This window comes from Panthera uncia, chromosome B1 (assembly GCF_023721935.1).
Source record: "Panthera uncia isolate 11264 chromosome B1, Puncia_PCG_1.0, whole genome shotgun sequence".
NCBI classification, from domain to species: domain Eukaryota; kingdom Metazoa; phylum Chordata; class Mammalia; order Carnivora; family Felidae; genus Panthera; species Panthera uncia.
This window is the reverse complement of record NC_064811.1, coordinates 34293718-34319331: the sequence shown is the minus strand read 5'-3', so window position 1 is coordinate 34319331 and position 25614 is coordinate 34293718. Positions and strand designations below refer to the sequence as shown.

The 25614-nt window shown below is 38.4% G+C and overlaps 1 long non-coding RNA gene across 2 annotated transcripts; it reads left to right on the top strand.

Moving 5' to 3' along the window:
* The first annotated feature begins 185 nt into the window (after positions 1-185).
* LOC125923593 (uncharacterized) lies at positions 186-23258 on the top strand. 2 transcript variants are annotated; one of them, XR_007458091.1, is made up of 4 exons: positions 186-277; positions 8591-8684; positions 8779-9018; positions 23034-23258. It is a non-coding gene; the product is annotated as an uncharacterized LOC125923593 (long non-coding RNA). The 2 variants fall into 2 exon arrangements; XR_007458090.1 differs by lacking the exon at positions 8779-9018.
* Positions 23259-25614: the final 2356 nt, after the last annotated feature.

Genomic DNA, 25614 nt, shown 5'->3' with positions numbered 1-25614 from the left:
CAACGAGCCCGCCGCGCCCTAAGGGAACTCCGAACCTCAACAGAAGAAAAGTTTCGCCCGCTCCGGTGTAGCGAACTGCCTTGGGAGCACCCGAAGGGGCCGGAAAATACCTGTACGACACTGCCAAGAGCAAAGCCGGGCTTCTAGAAAAACCGGAGAGAAGGCGGAGCTTCGGAGCAAGACCCAACGGCGCCGATCTAACACCCTCGGCTCCAGGTTCTTGCCGAACCTGGAAGTGCTCCTTTTACTTCCGCGGGGAAGAGGCGGTGACAAAGAGGTGAAACCGATAGCGGTGTCTTGAGGCATGACGGGAAATGTAGTTTTTCTTATTTCAGTTTCGCCTGTCCTGTACTCTAGCTGTGGAAGCTAACAAGGGAGGGTGGCGAAGCAACTTTTCCCGCTTCTCCAGCTCCCAGACGGTCCTCTCTGTCCCTGTCCAAACCCCAAAATCTCTCTGCTCTTTTATGCAGAAGCCGTAGAAATGTCTTCTTTGCTGTTTTCCTCCGCAGGCTCGCTAAGCCCTGTGGTCCTAATTATAAAAATTTTCAACAAGTACTTAACGAGGCCTGCTATGTGACAGGCCCCAATGCTTGGCATGGAGGGTAAAAAAATGAATATGACACAGATTGTGGGAAAGACAAACCGAAATCACAGCATAGTGCTTGTGTAATATGGACAGAGGGTACCTAAATCAGAAAGGGTCTGGGAAGGTTTCCTGGAAAAGGTAATTCTGGCCCTAAATTTTGAAGGACAAGGAGAAGTTGGCTAAACAGGGGAGGGAATTCCAGATAGAGCAACAGAAAGTTCATGAAGCAACAGGACAGAGTCAAGGAACTAGTTCAGTATGACCACAATGAACGGATGTGTGTGTTGGGGGAGGGGTGGGACAGGGAGAGGTGGATTGTAAAAGATTTGAACCATCACTCTGGCAATAGGATAGAGGATGATCAGAGGAGCAAACTAAAACTCAGGGGATTAGTTGGAATGTTTCACATACTTACAGGAGAAATACCCAATATCCATGGGCAGTCCAGGTGCTAGGCAGTTAGCTGACAAGTCAAATGGTGCCCTATTGAAGCCATGTAAACTTGTTTTTCTTTTTTTTTTAAGTTTATTTATTTATTTGAGAGAGACAGACAGTGCAAGTGGAAAAGGGGCAGAGAGAGAGGGAGACAGAGGGAGGGAGGGAGAGAGAGAGAGAGAGAGAGGGAGAGAATATCCCAAGCAGGCTCTTCGCTGCCAGCACAGAGACAGATGTGGGGCTCGAATCCTTGAAGCTATGAGACCATGACCTGAACCAAAACCAAGAGTAGGACACTTAACCAGCTGAGTCACCCAGGCCCCTAAACTTCTGTTTTTCTAAGGTCACTTCCCAAGTTCAGGTTCTCATGATCTACAGCCTGGGTTATCTAAAGCACCGCCTTCACTGCACTCTTCATATATCATTTACTCCATATTTTTATAGCACTTATCATTCCCTAACAGTGCTTACAAATACTTAGGTACCTATCAGGAGTGTGTGTGTGTGTGTGTGTGTGTGTGTGTGTGTGTCTAAGCTTGGGCTGCCATAACAAAATACTGTACGCTTACAGAAAAGAAATTTATTTCTCACAGTTCTGGAGGCTGGAAAGTCCAGGACCAAGATGCTGGCAGGAAGGTTTCATTCTGAAGCCTTTTTTCTTGACTTGTAAGTGGCTGCCATTTCATTGTGTGCTCACATGGCCTTTCCCTGGTAAGGAGAGGGAAAGGAGAGAACTCTTGCTTCCCCTTAGTTATTTATTTATCTAATTCTCAAGGTAGTTAACATACAGTGTAGTGTCTTCAGTAGAACTCAGTGATTCATCACTTATGTGCAACACTCAGTGCTCATCCCAACAAGTGCCCCTCTTAATACCCATCACCCATTTAGCCCATTCCCCACCCCCATCAACCTTCAGTTTGTTCTCTATATTTAAGGGTTTCTTATGGTTTGCCTCCCTCTCAGTTTTTATCTTATTTTTCTCATCTGTCAAGTTTCTTAAGTTCAACATATGAATGAAATCATATGATATCTGTTTTTCTCTGACTGACTTATTTCGCTTCTGTTTTTAATAAGGCCACCCAGTTTTATTGTTAGGGCCACACCCTTATACCTCATTTACACTTAATTACCTACTAAAGGTGTTATCTCCAAATCTAGTCATATTGGGGTTAAGGTTCAACACATGAATTTTAGTCCATAGCAATATATATGTTTGGGAGCACCTGGGTGGCTTAGTCGGTCAAGCGTCCATCCCTTTCTCTCTCTCCCTCTCCCTCAAAATAAACATTATATATATATATTATTTATAAGCATATGTATGTAACATATATACATATATATATATACATATATATGTATATACACATATGTATATACGTATATAAACGTATAAAACATATATAAACATATATATAAATAAACATATATTATATAAACATTAAATATATATTATATTATTATATATTATATATAAACATTATATATAAATAAACATATTATTTATAAGCATATTTATGTAACATATATACATATATATGTATATGCACATATGTATATACATATATATAAACATATATAAAACATATATATATGAATATATGTTTTATTGATTTAAAAACTCCTCTTATGAGGCTCCTGGCTGGCTCATGGGGTAGAGCATATGACTCTCAGTATCAGGGCTTGGGGTCATGAGTTCACGCCCCACATTGGTCATGGAACCTACTTAAAAGAAATGCTCTTATGAAAAAAATATTAACCTCAAATGTTTTCTGCTTAAATTTCATATAACAATTGATTCTCACAAAGCACTTTTGTTGATTTTTACTGAACTTTTGTATCCAGAGCAACATGTTGTTGCTATTGATGAACCAACATAATTCTGTGAATGTTGTTTGATATTTTTGTTAAGGAATAAAATCAAAGTGAAACAACTAACACATATTGAAACTTCACTCTTTGAACAATAATGTGATCAACTTCTTTTCTGCAGTGAATAATGGTTTTTGAATACTGAAAGAATATTTACTCAATTTTTACTGCTGTTTACAATGTTAACAGCTACAGACATAACACACTTTTAAGTTTCATCCGTATTAACAAGCTCTTCATAACTTTTTTGAAAGTTTATTTATTTTGAGAGAGAGAGAGAGAGAACACACATATGCACGGGGAGGGTCAGGGAGAGAGGGACAGAGAGAATCCCAAACAGGCTCCATGCACTGTCAGCACAGAGCCCAATTCAAGGACTTGCTCACACAAACCACAAGATCATGAGCTGAGCTGAAACCAAGAGTCGGATTCTTAACAGACTGAGCCACATAGGCACCCCATTCTTGACCATAACTTTTAAGTCTAGACAATCAACAAAATAATAAATAGCCTTGATTTGTCATGCTTGCTGGTGTTTCCATGTTGTAAATGCTGCCTCCATGACCTATTTGAAACTATTAGCCTAATGTCACTGAACATGAAACTGGAAAGAGATGTGCACAGCTCATTATCATATAACATTTCCATAATGCAGATACAATAGACATAAATAACCTCAAGGGCATAGATAATGGGAAAGTGTAGTAAAAATAATTACGAGTTTTGAATGTTTATTACCTTTCTTAAAAATATTTTTTGGGGCGCCTGGGTGGCTCAGTCGGTTGAGCGTCGGACTTCGGCTCAGGTCATGATCTCGCTGTTTGTGAGTTCAAGCCCCGCGTTGGGCTCTGTGCTGACAGCTCAGAGCCTGGAGCCTGTTTCGGATTCTGTGTCTCCCTCTCTCTCTCTGACCCTCTCCCGTTCATGCTCTGTCTCTCTCTGTCTCAAAAATAAGTAAACATTAAAAAAAATTTTTTTTTAATATTTTTTAACATTTATTTATTTTTGAGAGATAGAGAGAGACAGAGCCTGAGCAGGGAGGGGCAGAGAGAGAGGCAGGCACAGAATCCGAAGCAGGCTCCAGGCTCTGAGCTGTCAGCACAGAGCCTGATGCACAGGGCTCAAATTCACAAACTGCAAGATCATGACCCCAGCCGAGCCCGAAGTCGACCCTTAACCGACTGAGCCCCCCTGGAGGCGCACCTATTACCTTTTTAAAAAAGTAATCTCTACTCCCAAAGTGGAACTTGAACTCACGACTATGAGATCCAGAGTTGCATGCTCTACTGACTAAGCCACCCATGTGCCCCTGTTATCTATTTTTAATATAACTCACTGTAAATTTATACACTTTAACTTTTAATAATGGCTGTGCATAACAACCAGCTCACGAAATTCTGAAAAATTTAACAATCAGCTCTTGCAAGCCAATATGTGCTGGGTCCAGCATACCACTATGTGCCTACTCCAATTCTACTCAATCATACTGCCCAGTGCCGCTGTCACCAGTCTCTCCTTTTCCCATCAGAAAATTCCCTCATTGAAACCCCTAAATATATTCCTATTCTATTAGAGAATTTATTTAATCTTCTCTTATAATTCAATGACTTTACATTCTGAAAGGACGTAAGTTTCAAGAAAGCAGACGTGATAAACTTAACAATGAGGAATAGAACAAGGTTGAGGACTTTTGGTTAATAGCCTTTTTTTTTTTTAAGGTTTTATTTTTAAGTAATCTCTACACCCAGTGTGGGGCTCAAACTTACAGCCCTGAGATCAAGAGTCTCATGCTCTACTGACTCAGGGACCCCAATAGTCTTAAAAATATTCTTAACTAAAATATAGTATACAACTATTCATTTTTAAAATGAAAACATTAATAACTGGTCAGGAAATAATACTAACAATAGTAAGACTGATCAGTGGATGCTGAACCCATTGGGTAAAATGTTGACAGGGGACACATTTCCAAAGCATTATACTAGAGATTTTTTTTTTAACCAATTACAAGAGGAAAGATGAATCTTTCCCAAGGAGCAACCTGGCAGTTAATACCTAAGCTAGGAGATCAAATCTAGCATCACAAATATAGTGGGTTATCCTTACACTGTCTCTTGATATGATACAATACAATATTCACAACATTCCCTATAAGAAATTCTTGGCAGAATATTTACTCTGAATCTAATCAAGCCCTTCTAGACCTAACTTTCACTTTATAGGAAATTCAAGGAGACAGAATAACACGTTAAACAACATTGTAAGACAAAAATAAAATGTGAGACCTTCTACAAAACAACTGGCCTGGCCTCTTCAAAAAGTGAGTATTGGGGCCCCTGGGTGGTTCAGTTGGTTAAGCATCCAACTCTTCATTTCAACTCTTGATTTCAGCTTAGGTCATGATCTCACAATTCACGAATTAGAGCCCCGCATCGGGCTCTGTGCTGACAGTGTGGAGCTTGCTTGGAATTTTCCCTCCCTTTCTCTCTGCCCCTATCCCACGTGCACTCTCTCTCTTTCTCAAAATAAATAAACTTAAAAAAAATGAGTATCATTATAAAAGATGGGAGAGCTATTTCAAATTAAAAGAATGTACAAAGTTAAAACAACCAAATGTTAGTTTGTGTAGATTCTAGATTGAAAAGGTGTAATAAAAGAAATCTGAGGGACATATAAACATTCGATTATGAGATGGATATTAGATGACATTACATGGTTATTGTTAATTTTTTGAGAGGTATGGGATTTACAAGTAAAGTTCCAGGGTGTCTGCAAATTACATTCAAAAGTTTCAGTGAAAGAGCAGTGTATCTAGGTGATGGACCAATAGAGATCATAAAAGCAAATGTAGTAAAATATCAATAATTATTTAATCTAGATGAAAGACATATGAATGTTTATTATTCTCTGATCTCATCTCTGTGTTAAAATTTTCCATATTAAAATGTTAAGAAAAGAATGTAGGGAATTTTGTTATAACAATGTAATACCTTCTGAGTTTTAATAAATTACTATATGATTTTTGGCTTATTACCTAAAATTATATTTAATGATCAATTGGAAATTCAATTTGGTCCTCCAATATTTTTAGAAACAATGAAAAAATCAGTGGGAGCAAAATATGGCACTTTGATATAAAGATTATTCTTTTTTACATTTTTTAATGTTTATTTATTTTTGAGAAAGAGAGAGACAGAACACAAGCAGGGGAGGGGCAGGGAGAGAGGGAGGCACAGAATCCAAAGCAGGCTCCAGGCTCTGAGCTGTCAGCACAGAGCCCAATGTGGGGCTTGAACCCACAAACTGTGAGATTGTGACCTGAGCTAAAGTCGGACACTTAAACGACTGAACCACCCAGGCACCCCTGGTATAAGGATTATTTTAAGCTGAAGGCCTCTGAGAAGAAGCAGATAAAAAGGAAAGCTCTCTGCATTACTCCTATTGCCTAAAATAGGACATAAATTTATGAAGTTGTTCCCCCTCCTCTCTCTACTGGAAAGGACAAAAGTTACCTTAATCAGCCCAGAGATGGCAACAAGGAATCTACATAACATACTTTGCTAACTAGCCCTTATCTTTCATTAGATCTCCCATACATTCACCTTCCCCCAATTTGTCACCCTATAAACTCAAAGTCCTCTTCGTTTGGTCACTTCTCTAAAAATTTACTGTTCTTTTGGGAAGATACTCCATAAGCCCAAGTGCTAACCATCTCTTTGAGTTACTCCTTTCTGGGTATTCCCATTGTGTATGCTTCATTCACATGTTAATAAGCTGTTTCTTTTTCTCTTGTTAATCTGTCTTTTGTCAGTCTAATTTTCATGGGCACCAGCCAATGAACTTAAGATGGGTAAAGGGAAAAAAGAAATTTTTCCTCCTCTACAAACGTCAGATGAATTGCAAAAGTATTTGTTACAGAGAGTAATTTTTTCTCAACATCTAACCTGGTATTTCAAATTGTTCCTTTGTTTGGTGCCCTGGAAAAATCAACAGCTATTAAGGTTTAGAAGATTGCAAGGGATGCCTTTCAAAATGTGGAGAGAACCAGTGTGACAAGTTCCCAAAAAGATAACTTTTTAGGAAAACAGATACATGGAAGTTTTGCTCTGTTTCATCTCATTAAAAATATTAAAGCCAGTACATCTTTCAGAAAATCTTTCTTGTGGGGCACCTGGCTGGCTCAGTCAGTATAGCACGTGACTCTTAATCTCAGGGTTGTACATTTGAGCCCCATGTTGGGTGTAGAGATTACTTAAAAGTAAAATCTTTAAAAAAAAAAAAAGAAAGAAAATCTTTTTTGTACTTCCAGGGGTACATGTATCACAGAAGTTAATTTTTTGCCATATTTACTTCAGATTTTTCTGTTTTATCAAACAGTACATACAGTTGAAACCCATCCCCATTCCATTATCCTAACTATCCAGAGCTACCTTTTCACTGAAATCACTGTATTCTTACTGTTCATGTTTTTATACTTTTGTTACATAGATTTATATTACCTCTGTACATGCGCAATAAGCAATATACAGTATAGTTTTCTATCCTTTTATATTTTTCACAGATGGTACCATACTTCATGTATGCTCTTAGAATCTACTTTTTCAGTCAACAGTGTGTTTAGGATGTAATCATGGTACTACACCTGGGTTTAGTTCATTTATTCTAGCTATCTTATGGTATCCTATTTATGAATTACCAAAATGAATTTATTTGGCATCTTCATGAACATTTAGTCTTTTACCTTTAAAATCAATTCTGGGAGCACAAACAAAAATAAAAATAGATGTGGAATAGTTAGGCCAGAATATCTTCAACTTTGCATATTAAAATAGTTGCAAATTTACTTCTAGTGGTTGCACTTAGAGTATGAGAATATCCTTAATCCCTGCCAACATTTGTTATTTTTAGTTCCCACCAAATCTTATGTGTATGAAAATGGTATATCATATTTGTTCTAATGTACATTTTCCTTAGTAGCAGTGAGTTTGAGCACTCTTTCGCAATTTTATTGGCCATTCAGGTTTTTTCTTCAGTTGCCTTTTTCTACTGGATTGTTTGTCTCTGATACCATCTGCTATTATTAGTTTGTTAGAGTTTTTAATTATTTATTTATTTTTATTTTTGTTGGAGAGGAAAGAGGACGCAAGTGAGCAAGGGGCAGAAAGAGAGAGAGACAAGCAGGTTCACCTGAAGTGGGGCCCAAGCTCACCCAATGTGGGACTTGAACTCAGGAACCATGAGATCATGACCTGAGCTGAAGTCAGATTTTAATGACTGAGCCACTCAGGCGCCCTTGTTAGAGTTTTTCAAAAAGTATGTTAAGATGTTAAAATTATGTTTTGATACTAGTCCTTTGATAGTGTTGAAATTTTTTCCTTTGCCTTTGAAACCTAAATAAAAATAGTAAGTGAATATATGGAGGAAGGATCTGTCCCACAACATTAGGCCCCAAGCTTAACCAGAGACTGCCTGGCCATGGCTCCATGAAGCTATCAAATTAAGATAAATGAAAAGGGCACAAACCAAGTTGCTTTCCAAATGGCTCATGGTTTGCTTGCCTGATTTATGAAGGATGATACTCCCCATTAAAAATCTTTTTAGTAGGTTGACTTCATTTTGCTGACTGAACCAACATAATCGTTTTATTCTAATAATCGAGTTCCTTTCATTACATGCTTTTTGCTTCTTGTGCATTCTCAGACAGGCTGAAGGTAGACGAAAATGGAACACAATGGAGGTTCTAGAAATGTTACCAAGAAGAAATCATTTATTTTGAATGGATGAAAATAAGGAGGTAACAACTTATCAGATTGTACTATGATTATTTTTACAAATGATGCTCACTTTTAGTAACTGCTAGATTTTCTTCTACTGCTGTTTCTCCCTAGAGCAGAAGCATCACAAAGACTATATTTTCTCCACTCCTGTGCTATTCTCTTGGGCTTCAAATGAAACTATAGATCCTGAAGTGGATTCCAGGACAGTGTTTCAGGCAACTTAGGGACAGTGTGAAATATACTGAAGTCATAGTGGAAGAAGCTGAAGCTACTGTGCCAAGATATATGAGCTTCCAGTGGTTAGTGTTGACTATTGAATGCAGTGACATCTATCATTTTCTCCTTTGTAAGGTATCATAAACCATTTTATGTTTTTTGAATAGTCTATTATTATTATTATTATTCACATATGACACTCTATTACTTTCAGGTATACAACATTGATTTGATACTTCTATACATTGGGAAATAATCACCACCATAAGTCTAGTTGTCTGTCACCATACAAATTTACAAATTTGTTTTTCTTATGATGAGAACTTTTAAGATTTACTCTTGGCAACTTTCAAGTATACAATACCAGTTTATTGACTATAGTCACCATTGCTGTACATTACATGCCCATTGCATATTTATTTTATATCTGGAAGTTTATATTTCTTGATCCCCGTCACTCATTTTGCTTACCCCCATACCACCTCCCCTTTGGCAACCACCAATCTGTTTTCTTTGTGAGTTTTGTTTTGTTTGTTCATTTGCCTTTTTTGTTTTATTTTGTTTTTGTTTTAGATTCCATTTAGCAAAATACCCACAAGGTCCATCCATGTTGATGCAAATGGCAAGATTTCCTTTTTTAATGGCTGAATAGTATTCCTGTGTGTGTGTGTGTGTGTGTGTGTGTGTGAGAGAGAGAGAGAGAGAGAGAGAGAGAGAGAGAGACGGAGACAGAGAGAGACAGAGAGAGACTTCCTCTTTATCCATTCATCCATTCATGGACACTTATGTTGCTTTTGTATTGTGGCTATTCTAAATAATCCTGCAGTGAGCATAGGGGTGCATATATCTTTCTGAGTTAGTATTTTAGTTTTCCTTGGACATTTTATGTTTTACGTTATATACGGATGATATTTAACACCCCTTCCTTTTTTTTTGTTTAACAATTGGAATTTTCCCCGCTGGTGTATATCTTTACTTTCTTCCTTGATCAGTGTGTTTGCTAGTGTTAAATCAAGGAGGTCACTAGACTGAAGGTGATTCTAGTACCTTATCAGAATTAAGTGAGCAATCCAAAACCGAACCCTGTAAATGCCTTAAGGTTAAGAAAACAAAATCTAAGGATAATCAATCGCAAAGAGCCAACTTGACTTTCCAAATAAGGCAAATATTTAAGCTATAGCCAATCAAAATAATTTCCTTGCTTTGCTTCTGCCTTTACTCTATGAAAGTCTTTCTCCTAGCTCCTATCGTGGAGCACTTGTTACCACTTCTGGCTTGGTTGGAAATGCCTGATTCGAACTGATTTTTGCTCAAATAAGATCTTAACATTTTTAATGTGCCTTAGTTTTATCTTTAATAATAGTGAATAACTTACCAAATATACACGTTTGTCTTAGTCAGGACTCTCTTGACTGTAACAGAAATTAATCCCAAACAGACTTATGGGGAAATGGGGCCAAAGTAATTAACTACTTTGAAAAGACCAGAGGGACCATAATAATCCAAGCTTGATTCTCAGTGGGTTCAGTCTGGTTCCCTAAATTATTTTTTATTTATTCACTTTTTTTTTTTAATTTATTTTTAAGTAAGTTCTATACAACCCCAGAGATCAAGAATCACATGCTCTACCAACTAAGCCAGTCAGGTGCTCCCTCTTTTTTTGTTTAAAGAGCGTGCTTGAATATGAAGGGTTTTTTATTTTATTTTATTTTAATGTTTGTTTATTTATTTTGAGAGAGAGAAGGAAAGAGAGAGAGAGAATGCATGTGCATGCAAGTGGGGGTGGGGCAGAGAGAGAGAGAGAGAGAATCCTAAGCAGGTTCTGCACTATCAGGACAGAGCCTGATGCAAGGCTTGATCCCATGAACTGTGAGATCATGACCTGAGCTGAAATCCAAGAGTGGGATGCCTAAGTGACTGAATCACCCAGGCGCTCCTAATTTATTTATTTATTTTTATTTAAAAAAAACTTTTTTAAACATTTATTCATTTTTGAGAGAGAGAAAGACAGAGCATGAATGGGGGAGGGGCAGAGAGAGAGGGAGACAGAATCCGAAGCAGGCTCCAGGCTCTGAGCTGTCAGCACAGAGCCTGATGTGGAGCTCAAACCCACAAACTGTAAGATCATGACCTGAGCCGAAGTCAGATGCTTAACTGACTGAGCCACCCAGGCGCCCCTATTTTATTTTTAAAGTAAGCTCTACCCCCAGTGTGGGGCTTGACCTCAGGACCCCGAGATCAAGAGTCATATGCTCTCCCAGTTGATCTAGCCAGGCACCCCTGGTCTCATAAATTCTTAACCTATCGTTAAGATAGATGGTCCAGGCTTAGGTCATTCACCCACTCTTGTCTGAACGGAGTAGTAAGGGGAGGATGTATGGGATCAGCCTCATCTGAAACTCTATGCCTGTTGCTATGAAAAGAACAATGTATGGATGCCAGGAAAGCAAAAACAATATAGTTCCATTTCAATCATCCTTTTTTATCCAATGCTTTTTATATTTTTGCTTCTCCCCCTCCCCCAATGTCTGTCAATCAATTTTGACTTGATAAGAGTTACCTCAGGGTGGACATCAATTCCCGTTATCCAGCTTATTTTAATTGAAGGAAGAAAATTTTGCTGTAACACACCCCCAAAGCTGAAGCAGTTGGCTACTAAAAGGCCATTACTCCTTTTGGATAGAAATTGGCTGATGGAGCAAGAATTGATTCCGGAGTTATTGATGATTTGGCTCTCCCCAGTTTTCGGGGGTGGGGGGGTTCTACTGAACCATCAAGTAATCAATTTGCTCATTTCTGCTTCCATCAGTGATTAATGATCCTGAGATTGGATAGGGCATCTTTGCAATTGCTAAGTGCTGAGTCATTCATCTCATTAAGAATACATTCCTACCTTCATTTGCTGCCTGAAAAGTAAGCCCCAGAAGCTCTGCAGATATAGCATGACTATGAGATCTTAACTATGCATGAATGTATATGTAAGCGTGTTTTCCTTTGTTTTTGACTGAGCTGTTTTTATACTCCATAAATCGTAGATAACTGATAGCAAGGCAACTAGTTTTTGTCTATTTTGTTAGTTTTCTATTGCTGCTTTTCTTTTCCTTTTTTATTATTTTTTTTAAGTAGGCTCCATGCCCAATGTGGGGCTTGAACTTATGACCCTGAGATCAAGAGTTGTATGCTCTACCAACTGAGCCACCCAGGTGCCCCTCTATTGCTGTTTCTAAAAACTGCCATGAATTTGGCATCTTAAAGCAACACAAATTTACTTTCTTACAGTTCTGGAAACTAGAAGTCCCACACAGGTTCCCCTGGGCTAAGATCAAGGTAACTGCAGAGCTCCATTACTTTCTGGAGGCTGTAGGGAGAATTATATTTGCTTGCCTTTTCTAGCTTTTAAAGGCCACCCCATTCCTGAGCTCTTGGATCCCTTTCTCTATCTCTAAATCAGCAATGTTGCATCTTTCTGACCATCCTTCCGTAGTCACAGCTCCCTCTGACTCTCTCCTGCTTACCCTCTTCCACGTTTAAAGACCCTTGTGATTACATTGAACACATCTGGATAATCCAAGATAATCTCTACAATTAGGTCATCTGATTAGCAATCTTAATTCCCTCTGTATCAACTCAATTCCCCTTCACTCCCTAACATATTGACAGGTTCTGAGGATTAGGCTGGGACGTTTTGGAGGTGGGGGAAGTAGACATTATTCTGCCTTCCACCATCTATAGACATGCAAATAAATTCTGCCAAATGGAGATTGCTTTGACATCTCTACCCACCCACTCCTGTAGCAAAATCCACTTTTCCTTCCATTTCAACATTCCTTGACTCTATAGGAAGTTGTAGATCTTTGACTTCACCTTTGAACCAATTTTAACAGATTTCCCAGTTCTCTCATTATTTAATGAGCTACATAAAATCTTCGACATGTGTTTATCTTATACATCATATGAAATAAATTATTAGCTTATAAATATTTATAGGTCATGATTGTACCTTATTTTGAAAATTTATCAGAGGCTTAGGTACTAGAGATTGAAAAAATAGAAATGTATACACTAGAGATACATCGTAGGGCTTCAGGAAATGATGGTATACCTCAATCTCTTCCATCTTCTTATAGATTTCAACGTGATCAGGAGATAGACTTGGCTGGGACTCCAACAGCTACCGGTTGAAAGTCAGAGATCAGGTTACTTCCTTCTGACATTTGAAACTCAAGTTTGAATCCTAGTCCATTCAAGGGAATTGTCTAAGATCATCTATCTGTTCATTACTCTACCTGGACTTCAGAAGTTTTACAATCTACTTTTTAAAAAGAAAGCTGGGGCTTCTGGGTGGCTCAGTCAGTTGATCGTCCAACTCTTGATTTCGGCTCAGGTCTTAATCTCACAGTTCTTGAGATCAAGCCCGGAGTCTGGCTCTGCGCTGACAGCATGGATTCTCTCTCTCCCTCTCTCTCAGCTTAGGATTCTCTCTCTCCCTCTCTCTCTGGCCCTCCCCCCACTCTCTTTCTCAAAATAAATAAATAATAAAAACATTAAAAATTTTTTTAAAAAGTAAAAATTAAAAGGAAAGTTAACAATGAACTAACCCCTACCTCCAGTCATTGACCCACAAATAGTGATTTTGCAAGATGAAGTGAAAATGTTAAGCATTTTTGCTTAAAAGCATAAAGCATCTGGTTCATCTTCACAGGGAAGTTGGAGTATTCTGGTCTGATACAGCAACCACCCTGGCTCTGTTTCCTTTCCCTTGGAGCACTCAACCAGCTGACAGAACAGCTTCCGGTAAACTTGTTACCCTACCTATTGAATCCAGAAGGTCAACATTTCCAGTAGTCTAGAAGAAACAGAGAGAGAGAGAAGACAAGAAGCTTCCTTATTACAAATCCAAATCCTTTTCATTTGCTATTTCATCACAGAGTAGCTGGCCACTAACTCTATAGATCAAAATTGTGCTATCCAGCTATGCTTTAAATATAATAAAATTTCAGTAAAATAAAAATGTGAATAATAATAAAATAAATAATGGGATTTGGTAGGGATTGCATTGGGTAATATAGACATTTTAACAATATTTCTTCTTCTAATCCATAAGCCTGGAATGTTTTTCCATTTTTTTTTTTGGTGTCCTCTTCAATTTCTTTCATCCGTGCTCTATACTTTTTAGAGTACAGCTCTTTTACCTCTTTGGTTAGGTTTATTTGTAGATATCTCATGTGTTTGGTGTAATTATGAATGGGATTGATTCCTTGATTTCTCCTTCTGTTTCTTCATTATCGGTGTATAGAAATGCAATAGATTTCTGTATGTTGATTTTGTACTCTGTGACTTTACTTATTTTGTGTATCAGTTCTAGCAGTTTTTTGGTGGAGTCTTTTGGGTTTTCTTTCTCTCTCTCTCTCTTTTTTCTTTTTAATGTTTATTTATTTTCAAGAGAGAGAGAATGAGAGTTCATGTGTTACTGGGGGGAAGGCAGAGAGAGGGAAACAGGGGGGCTCAAACTTATGAGCCATGAGGTCATGACCTGAGACGAAGGCAAATGCTTAACCGACTGAGCCACCCAGGCGCCCCAGAATGTTTTGGGTTTTCTATATAGAGAGTATCCTGTCCTCTGCAAATAGTGAAAGTTTGACTACTTCCTTGCCAGTTTGAATACCTTTTATTTCTTTTTGTTGCCTGATTACTGAGGCCAGGATTTCCAGCACTATGATGAACAGTGGTGAGAGTGGACATCCCTGTCTTGTTCCTGACTGTAGAGGAAAAGTTTTCAGGTTTTCCCCACTGAGGACAATATTAACTGTGGATTTTTCATGTAATGGGATTTGTAAGCTCGTTAGAAGCCTGAAAAAGTCAGTTTTGGGTGCTGTATTTATCCTTTTTTTTTTAAGTTTATTTATTTATTTTGAGAGAGAGAGAGTGCACACGTGTGTGCAAGTGGGCAAGAGATAGAGAAAGAGAGAGAGAGAGAGAGAGAGAGAGAGAGAGAATCCCAAGCAGGCTCCATGCTGTTAGCTCAGAGCTTGACTCAGGGCTTGAATTCACAAACTGTGAGATCATGATCTGAGCTGAACCAAGAATCTGACACTTAACTGACTGAGACACCCAGGTATCCCTATATTTATCCTTTTGATCAAAGTCCTAAAGAGTAATTTTACATTTATTTGTCTGTGGCCTACATATTTTTTTCCTTTTGTGAAGAAAATTATTTGTATTTTATTTTATTTTTAAAAATTTTTTAATGTTTATTTTTGAGAGAGAGAGAGGGACAGAGACAGAGCATGAGCAGAGAAGGGGCAGAGAGAGAGGGAGACACAGAATCTGAAGCAGGCTCTAGGCTCTGAGCTGTCAACACAGAGCTCAATGTGGGACTCAAACTCACAAGAACCGTGAGATCATGACCTAGGCCAAAGTTGGACGTTTAACTCACTGAGCCGCAAAGCACCCCAAAATTATTTATATTTTATATATTTTTAAAAATTTAATTGTTTTTATTTTTTTTAATTTATATCCAAATCAATTAGCATATAGTGCAACAACGATTTCAGGAGTAGATTCCTTTGTACCCCTTACCCATTTAGCCCATCCCCCCTCCCACAACCCCTCCAGTAACCCTCAGGGTGTTCTCCATATTTATGAGTCTCTTCTGTTTTGTCCCCCTCCCTGTTTTTATATTATTTTTGTTTCCCTTCCCTTATGTTCATCTGTTTTGTCTCTTAATGTCCTCATATGAGTGAAGTCAAATGATTTTTGTCTTTCTCTGACTAATTTCACTTAGCATAATACCCTCCAGTTCCATCCACGTAGTTGCAAATGGCAAGATTTCATTCTTTTTGATTTCTGAGTAATACTCCATTATATATATATATATATATATATATATATATATATATATATATACCACATCTTCTTTATCCATTCATCCATCGATGGACATTTGGGCTCTTTCCATACTTTGGCTGTTATTGATAATGCTGCTATAAACATGGGGGTGCATGTGTCCCTTCAAAACAGCACACCTGTATCCCTAGGATAAATGCCTAGTAGTGCAATTGCTGGATCATAGGGAAGTTCTATTTTTAGTTTTTTGAGGAACCTCCATACTATTTTGCAGAGTGGCTGCACCAGCTTGCATTCCCACCCACAATGAAAAAGATCCTCTTTCTCTGCATCCTTGCCAACATCTGTTGTTGCCTGAGTTGTTAATGTTAGCAATTCTGACAGGTGTAAGGTGGTATCTCATTGTGGTTTTGATTTGTATTTCCCTAATGATGAGTGATGTTGAGCATTTTTTCATGTGTCGATTGGCCATCTGGATGTCTTCTTTGGAGAAGTGTCTCTTCATGTCTTTTGCCCATTTCTTCACTGGATTATTTGTTTTTTGGGTGTTGAGTTTGATAAATTCTTTATAGATTTTGTATACTAACCCTTTATCTGATATGTCATTTGCAAATATCTTCTTCCATTCTGTCAGTTGCCTTGTAGTTTTGCTGATTGTTTCCTTTGCTGTGAAGAAGCTTTTTATTTTGATGAGGTCCCAGTAGTTCATTTTTGCTTTTGTTTCCCTTGCCTCTGGAGATGTGTTGAGTAAGAAGTTGCTGTGGCCAAGATCAAAGAGGTTTTTGCCTGCTATCTCCTCGAGGATTTTGATGGTTTCCTGTCTTACATTGAGGTCTTTCATCCATTTTGAATTTATTTTTGTGTCTGGTGTAAGAAAGTGGCCCAGGTTCATTCTTCTGCACGTTGCTGTCCAGTTTTCCCAGCACCACTTGCTGAAGAGACTGTCTTTATTCCATTGGATATTCTTTTCTGCTTTGTCAAAGATTAGTTGGCCATACGTTTGTAGGTCCATTTCTGGGTTCTCTATTCTGTTCCATTGATCCGAGTGTCTGTTTTTGTGCCAGTACCATACTGTCTTGATGATTACAGCTTTGTAGTATAGCTTGAAGTCTGGGATTGTGATGCCTCCTGCTTTGGTTTTCTTTTTCAAGATTGCTTTGGCTGTTCGGGGTCTTTTCTGGTTCCATACACATTTTAGAATTATGTGTTCTAGCTCTGTGAAGAATGCTGGTGTTATTTTGATAGGGATTGCATTGAATATGTAGATTGCTTTGGGTAGTATTGACATTTTAACAATATTTGTTCTTCCCATCCAGGAACATGGAATCTTTTTCCATATTTTTGTGTCTTCAATTTTTTCATAAGCTTTCAAAATTATTTGTATTTTAAAGGGTAGATTTCCTACACTTTAATGTTCTTCATTATAAAAATAATATATGCTTATATTAGAAAATTTGGAAAAACATTTTATTATTTTATTTTTTTAATGTTTATTTATTTTTTGAGAGAAAGAGAAAGCAAGAGAGATCCTGTGTGCATGAGAAGGGGAGGGGCAGAGAGAGTGAAATCCCAAGCAGGCTCCATGCAGACGGCACAGAGCCTCACTTGGGGCCCAAACTCATGAAGCTGTGAGATCATTACATGAGCTGAAACCAAGAGTCGGACATTCAATCGACCAAGCCACACAGGCGCCCCTGGAAAAACACTTTAAAAATAAGAAAAAAAGTTATTCACAACACAACCATCCAGATTGCTATTGGCTTTTATTACTGCCTAAGTTTTTGTTGGATTTTTTTCTTACATTGTAATAATCTTTCATACATAAAATGTTTATATTGTCTTTTCACTCAATATAATCAGCAATTCCTATGTCATTGTTACATAATTTTTTGGCTACATAATTTTTCACCAGCTTGATATTCTGTAGTTTAAGTGACATTTGCATATTTCTTATCTTTATGTCTATGATAAGGTTTGTCTTTTATGGTAGCTTCAAATTTATTCAATTTTTTATTACTGCTTCTTGTTAATTAAGCAATTTATATAAGTTTATTAAGAACAAAATTCAGTAGTTATATTAACAACATCAAAATACAGAATTCAGATTCTTTAAATTTCTCCAGTAGAAGCTTAAAAAAAACCCATAAAACTCAATACAGATCACAAGAAGTCCAGATAGTTTTAAAGGCAATCAGAAATTTTCCTTTCCATCAAAATCATCGTTATCCATAGTATATAGCAATAAACATTTTGATCACTAACCACAAGCTTAGTAAGAACAACTTCTAAAAGTAGACAGCGAGCATATAATACAAAAATAAAATGGAAGTCAGTGTTAAGCACTATTCTCTTTGGTTTTATTCAGAGCTGTTTTTTCAGTATTTGTTCATTTATTCATTAAATATTGAAGGAGCACTAACTAGATACTAGACATTGGAGAGAGGACAGTTAATAAGAAATACTTTATAGCGTTCATTCTGGGGCTGACTGGATCATCTTCAAATTCTTTTTTTTCTTTTAATGTTTATTTATATTTGAAAGAGGCGGGGGGGGGGGGGTAGGGAGAGAGAAAGAGAGAGAGAGACTGAGAGCAAGCAGAGGAAGGGCAGAGAGAAAGGGAGACACAGAATCTGAAGCAGGCTCCAAGCTCCGAGCTGTCAGCACAGAGCCCGATGTAGGGCTTGAACTCACAGGCCGTGAGATCATGACCTAAGCCGAAGTCGGACACTTAACCGACTGAGCCATCCAGGTGCCCCAATCATCTTCAAATTCTTTTGCATGCTATAAAATGTTTCCTGGGCTCTGTCTGCTAATGTTGAAGAATCAGAACCGTGTGCTGGGTTATTCAAAAGGCACTGCCCCTCTCTTGGTGCTCATGTCTTCAGTGGTAGCTGGTTAATGTGACTGTGACAACACCTAGGCTTGTTGTTATAAAGGGAGGGATATTTGTGGTCTCTCAGAAAAAGGAAGTCCTGTGGAGAGGGCAGCTTGCTGTGGGAAGCAGCCATTCTGCAGCACCCACAGGAGGAGGAAGCTGGGGATTAAAACAAAAACAAAAACAAAACAACCAAACTCTCTTTTCCTACCTACCTCGGATCTTCTCCCCGATCTAATCTCCAGGGATCCCCACTGGCAAAATCCAAATGGAAGCCGAAGAGCAAGGAAGTTTATCGATGCAGTCGGTAAAGCTCAGATTCCCAGAGCCGGGAACAGAGCAGAGCAGAGCAGTGGATCTGGAGGAACAAACAAAATCTTCAGTACGAATAGTATAAAATGAGTAGTATTGCTGTGCCCATGTTGCAGGTGTGGAAACTGAGGGTACAGAGAGGTTAATTAATGCGCCCATAGACAATAGGGGGACAAAATTGGCATTTACATCAAGTGTTTATGTTTAATTACTATATATACTGCCATTTTTTCCTCCATGATATCTCCTAAATAGTGCCACACACAGTAGAGTTCCTCAGGAAATACTTTTTTGCAAAGGAAGGAAAAGGAAAAGTGAAGAGAAAACTATTTAGAAAGAATTTAAGTTAGCTCTGTGAAAGAATGTCTTGGGTTAGCAAAGTCAACAGAGGTACTTCTAGCAAATTTTCATGAACCTGATAAATCCTTGTTTTTAAGAATTGCTCAGAGGTACTCTACCTGAGGTGGTAACTAGACTTAGCATTTTCTTATGTAAAAAAATAGTAAGTCACTATGATGTACACCTGAAACTACTAAACTGTTGTATGTTAATTACACTTCAATTAAAAGTATAATTTTCATTATACTCTGCCTGAAGGTGAGGGGTGTGAATCAGAGAGTTTAGATCCAAGGCCCTATGTCTCCACCATTCTGTCCAGTCAAACTTTTTTGTATTGTGGCAAAAAACACGTAACATAAAATTTACCATTTTAACCATTTCTAAGTGTATGGTTCAGTGACATTAAGTACGTTTACATCGTCCTGTAACCATCTATCTCTAGGAATTTTTCACCTTCCCAAAATGAAACTCTGCATCCATTAAACAGTATGTCTGTACATATTTGGAATAATAATACTGTCTAACTCATAAGCCCTCTCAGGTTGATTAGAGGGAAAGATATTTGGAATATTTTTAAGATACATCTGCAGAATATTGGCTTTCAAATATCCATTTGTAGGGTGAAATTAAAGCTAACAAACACGGGGTGCCTGGGTGGCACAGTGGGTTAAGCATCTGACTTTGGCTCAGGTCAAGGTCTCACAGTTTGTGAGTTCAAGCTCCATATCAGGCTGTCAGTGCAGAGCCTGCTTCAGATCTTCTGTCCCCTTTGCTCTCTGCCCCTTCCCGGCTCATGCTCTCTCTCTTTCTCAAAAATAAATAAACATTAAAAACTTAAAAAAAACCCAACGAACACATATGTGGGGCGCCTGGCTGCCCCATTCAAGAGAGCATGTGACTCTTGATCTCGAGATTGTAAGTTCAAGCCCCATGTTGGGATTACTTAAAAATGAAATCTTTAGAAAACAAACAAGCACATAATGTAAAAAAAACAAAAACAAAAACAAACAAACAAAAAAAAACCCAAGCACATAATGTAATCATATTGTTTTTACTGAAGTGCCTTACAGTAGGTTATAAATCAGAGTTGTCCAACAGACATGCAAGCTGTATATGGAATTTAAAATTTTCTACTAAAGTGAAATGTAACACATGAAGTTAATTTTAGCATATTTATCTAACCAATATATCCAAAACACTATCATTTCATTGTGTAATCAATATTACAAAATTTTAACCAGATATTTTACATTCTTTTTTTCATATAAACCTTCAAACTCCGATGTATACTAGAGCACAGCTTAGTTTGTATTAGTCACATTTTAATTGTTCACCAGCTGCATATAATAGTGACTACTAAATGAGATAGCACATGTCTATCCTATCCAACCTGTTTGTTCTTTTTTAAAAAATTTTTTTCGTTTGCTTATTTTTGAGAGACAGAGCACGAGTGGGGGAGGGGAGAGAGAGAGGGAGACACAGAATCCGAAGCAGGCTCCAGGCTCTGAGCTGTCAGCACAGAGCCTGATACGGAGTTCAAACCCACGAATTGTGAGATCATGACCTGAACCGAAGTCAGACACCTAACTGACTGAGCCACCCAGGAACCCCTAACCTGTTTATTCTCATAGAAACAGACCGATTAGTAGCTAGACAGATGCTTAGAACTAGAGATCCTTCTTTGTGAAGTGTAGGTTCAGTACCTTTCAGAAGGGGCTCAGGGGTCACTCAGTTGAGCATCTGACTCTTGATTTCAGCTCAGGTCCTGATCCCAGGATCATGGGATCAAGCCCCACATCGGGCTCCACACTTGGGGTGCTTGAGATTCTCTCCTTTCCCTCTGCGCCTCTCCCTTCCTTGTGCTCTCTCTCTTTAAAATAAAAAAATCTTAAGTGTTAAAACATTATGTGTTTTATTTGCAGATTCAAAAGAAATTTCTCTCGGTCTGGTCTTGACCTAGCAGTGATTTTAGTACTATCTCTTTCAGATGCCTAATGTCTTCAGAAGCAGCCCAACAATGTGAAATACTTGATATACGTCCCCGGCAGGGACACAAACTACTCCACCAGCTGCCCTCCTTCATGTCAGGAAAAACAGTCCAATATATTTCTGGTCTACTACAAAATCTCAGAGGGTTGAAACAACCCAACACAGAAAAAAAGAAAATGAGCTAGGATTCAACCACTTGCTCTCATGAAAAGCATCAATAGTTAATAATGTTTAAAATTCACAGGATGCTAGATAGGGCGCCTGGGTGGCTCAGTCGGTTGAGTGTCCGACTTTGGCTCAGGTCATGATCTCGCGGTTCGTGAGTTTGAGCCCTGCGTGGGGCTCTGTGCTGACAGCTCAGAGCCTGGAGCCTGCTTCGGATTCTGTGTCTCCCTCTCTCTCTCTCCCCCTCCCCTGCTTATGCTCTGTCTCTCTCTATCTCTCAAGAATAAATAAATTTTTAAAAAGTTTTTAAATTCACAGGATGCTAGAGACAAAAGAGTCCTCAAACATCATCTAGCATAATCCCTTTCCTTTTACAACTGGGACAACTATGGACAAGAGAAGTAGGGTGAGTCAAGCTTTCAGTCTCACAATGTGATGTGACAGTAATCTTACAGCTCATTGTCCAGAAAGTCCTTCCAAGCCATCGGTGCTCCCTGACTCTGTAAGGCGGACACATTCTTTTTATTTGTATTTTTATTTATTAGCTACAACATTGAGTGTGTTTATACCACTACCAAAAAGAACCGTGTTACTGAGGAAAAGCATTGTTGCTTAGAGATTAGTGGTTTGATTCTTGAATATGGAACTTTTCTATACGGTAACATAGAGTGATTAAGAGGTCTCAGGATCTCATCTAAACCTAAGTACCTCCCAAAGGCCCCATCTCAAAATACTATCACAGGGTGGGTAGGGTTCAACTTAATGAATTTTGGGGCAGGACAAAATTCAGCCTGTAGCAATCAAGAAACTCACACGTACCAGATTTTTCTTTCTTCCAAATATTTGTAACTGATGGCATGGTCATGAACGAGAAGAGAGAACTATATCCACCTGTTCCCTAAACCTCACTCTTCTTGATATATTTTGACTAACAGGATACCGACTTTTCTTGGGATTTTGCTTAACCATATGCAAGCTTTCCTCTCAAATTGCTAGACCAAAATTTTCTTCTAAGAAATATTTTTAATAATAAATTGGCATTAACAAAGCTATACAAATATCCATGAATTTTTAATAGCAAAGTACTTAGTATTATAGATTGGATTATGTTCCCCACCCCAAAAAAGAGACATTGAAGTCCTAACCCCCCAGTATTTCAGAATGTGACCTTATTTAGAAAGAGGGTTGGTGCAGATGTAATTAGTTAGCTAAGGTCATACTGAATGGGATGACCCCTAATCCAATACGACTGGGCTTATAAGAAAATGACAATGCAAAAAACACAAACATAGGGAGAATGCCACGTAAAGACAGAAGATTGGAAAAATGCATCTATAAGCCAAGGGACACCAAAGATCTGCCAAACTGCTAGATGCTAGGAAGAGGTGAAGAAGTATTCTCCTATTTAGAGGAAGCATAGTCTGGCCTGGATTTCAGACTGGCTTCCAGAAGTATGAGGCAGTAAATGCCCGCAGTTTTAAGCCACCTCGTTTGAAATACTTTGTTACGAAAGCCCTGCAATATGAATACAATGGTCTGTCTTCTGCAATTGTAACAGACTAGTTAGAGGCAGTTTATTTTCTTATTTTAAGTTTGTATTTATCCTTTTTTTTTTCTTTTTCAGATACGGTGAGAAAACAGGAGGTGACCAGAATTTATGCTTCCTTTTTAAAATTCAGAGCGAGCAAAGTGCATCACAGCGAGCAAAAACCAAACCAAGAAGAAAGTAAATACGTTGTTTTATTTAATCCAAGAAAATGAAGAGAATATTTGCTGCATGGAGTGGCTTATTGCCAGAGCAGTTGTTGGGGAAACAGCTATTCATACATTAAAAATGACATTTACAGAATCAACTATCAAATTATTCGCAGAAAACATTTAAAATGAAATTTTTGTTTTCATTTAAGACATTTAAAATGAAATTTAATTCCCAACTCCAATATCAAAGAAGGTTATGAACATTGTTTACAATATTAATTATGTGGAGTAGGGGGAGGGTTGCAGACTCACAAATGAGTTGCCAGTTTAGATGGAAACCACTCACTCTGAAAAGTCTAAGAGATTTCTTTGAAGTACCACGTGCTTCAAACGCTGGGAGAATATTGGAGACTCATGGAGGTTTCTAAGACCTTATACTTTACCAGAATCCTTTTTTTTTTAATTTTCTTTTTTAACGTTTATTTATTTTTGAGACAGAGAGAGACAGAGCATGAACAGGGGAGGAGCAGACAGAGAGGGAGACACAGAATCTGAAACAGGCTCCAGGCTCTGAGCTGTCAGCACAGAGCCCGACGCGGGGCTCGAACTCACGGACCGTGAGATCATGACCTGAGCTGAAGTCAGACGCTTAACCGACCAAGCCACCCAGTCGCCCCCAGAATCATTTTTGAAGTTAAAACATTTCTTCACATCCTGTCACATCATAAAATAGAATATGCCCTCTACTGATGTTTATGAAAATCCAAGAATGCCCAAGTCAAGTTCTTTTGTGTACAAATAACCTCTCTGTTCAATACTGAAAACAGGCAGGGGACACCTGGCTGGCTCGGTCGGTGGAGCAGGCAACTCTCGATCTCAGGGTTGGAAATTCGAGCTCCGCGTTGGGTGTAGAGATTACTTAAAAAAAAAAAAAAAAATTACAAAATACCGAAAACAGGAAGTCCTAAAAGGAGAAGTGATATACAGAGTAAGGAATACCTAACTGAGGTATGACTTATTGGTGAGCACTCATTTACCAGGAAATGGAAGGGAACGGAGACTATAACGTAACATGCTTCATCCTCAGGGCACTTTTGTGCTCAGCTGTTTGGACCTCTGGCTCTTGACTTTGACTCAAGTCATGATCTCGTGGTTCATGGGTTTGAGCCCCACATCGGGCTCTGAGCTAACAGTGCGGAGCCTACTTCAGAATTTCTCTCTCTCCCTCTTTCTCTGCCCCTCTGCTTGCATGTGCTCTCTCTCTCTCTCTCTCTCTCAAAATAAATAAATAAACTTAAAAAAAAAAGCCTCATCCCCTAAAAATATTCATTAACAAGAATATGTTGCAAAGGTATGGTTAATGTAATAAATGATATGTAATATACACATATGGTCTCTCTTCTTCACAAAAATTTTTTTTTAATTTTTTAAGTGTTTTTATTTATTTTTGAGACAGAGAGAGACAGAGCATGAGCAGGGGAGGGGCAGAGAGAAAGGGAGACACAGAATCTGAAGCAGGCTCTAGGCTCTGAGCTGTCAGCACACAGCCCGATGCAGGGCTTGACCTCACAAACTCTGCGATCATGACCTGAGCCAAAGTCGGACACTTAACCGACTGAGCCACCCAGGTGCCCCTCTTCTTCACAAATTCTAACGGGGTATGATCTTTTCTTCTTGCTGGACAATTTGATCTCGTGTCTACCATGTGCTGGGAACACGTGCTTTGAAACAATTCAAAGACCTTACTTTCATGGAGCTTGTGTTACAGTAGAGGGGACAGAAGTAAATATATGTTGCTCTAAGATATGTTCTATCAAGTTGCTTGAAGACTTCACCTTTGCAACTGAAGTTATGAATTGCATCACATGAGGAAGCGAATTCGATGGTTCCATCCAGTTTGTAAATCTATAGCAGATTTATTGGATGTAAATCCAATATTTTGGAGTCTGTCCCTTCTGGAATCATGATGGCAATAACAGGGTGGTATTTCCTGCCAGTGTGGTTCAATTGGCAGCTTAACTTAAAAGAAACAGTCATGGATGTTCTTGAGAATTCTTTGTTGTCACACTGAAGTTCTTCCCACCTCCAGCAAATGTAAACACATACTTTTTGTTTTGTGCCTCTTTCGTTCCCACCAGTCCATACCATTCTGCTGATGTAAAGAAATTTTGAGCTTAAAAAAGTACTAAATGTATATATAAATTCAACAATCAATTTTCCCTTAACTGAACAAAAGAGTCTGGGCCCTTTGTCTACCTTGTACAGTTCCATCAAAGGCCGTGGGAGAAAACACCTTGGATTTCAGTCATTTCATACAGGGATCCCCTCATTTTCTGCATATTTCTTCTTACTGCTGTTATCATAGGCTCCCAAACTTTGGTCCCTATGCCCTCCCTTCAATCTACAAACATTGTCATCAAATGACTTGGGAAATCAACATAATAACTAAATTTTCAGTCTACGCAAGATTACTTGGTCTTTACGTAAAGGGAAAGACTCAGTTCTGA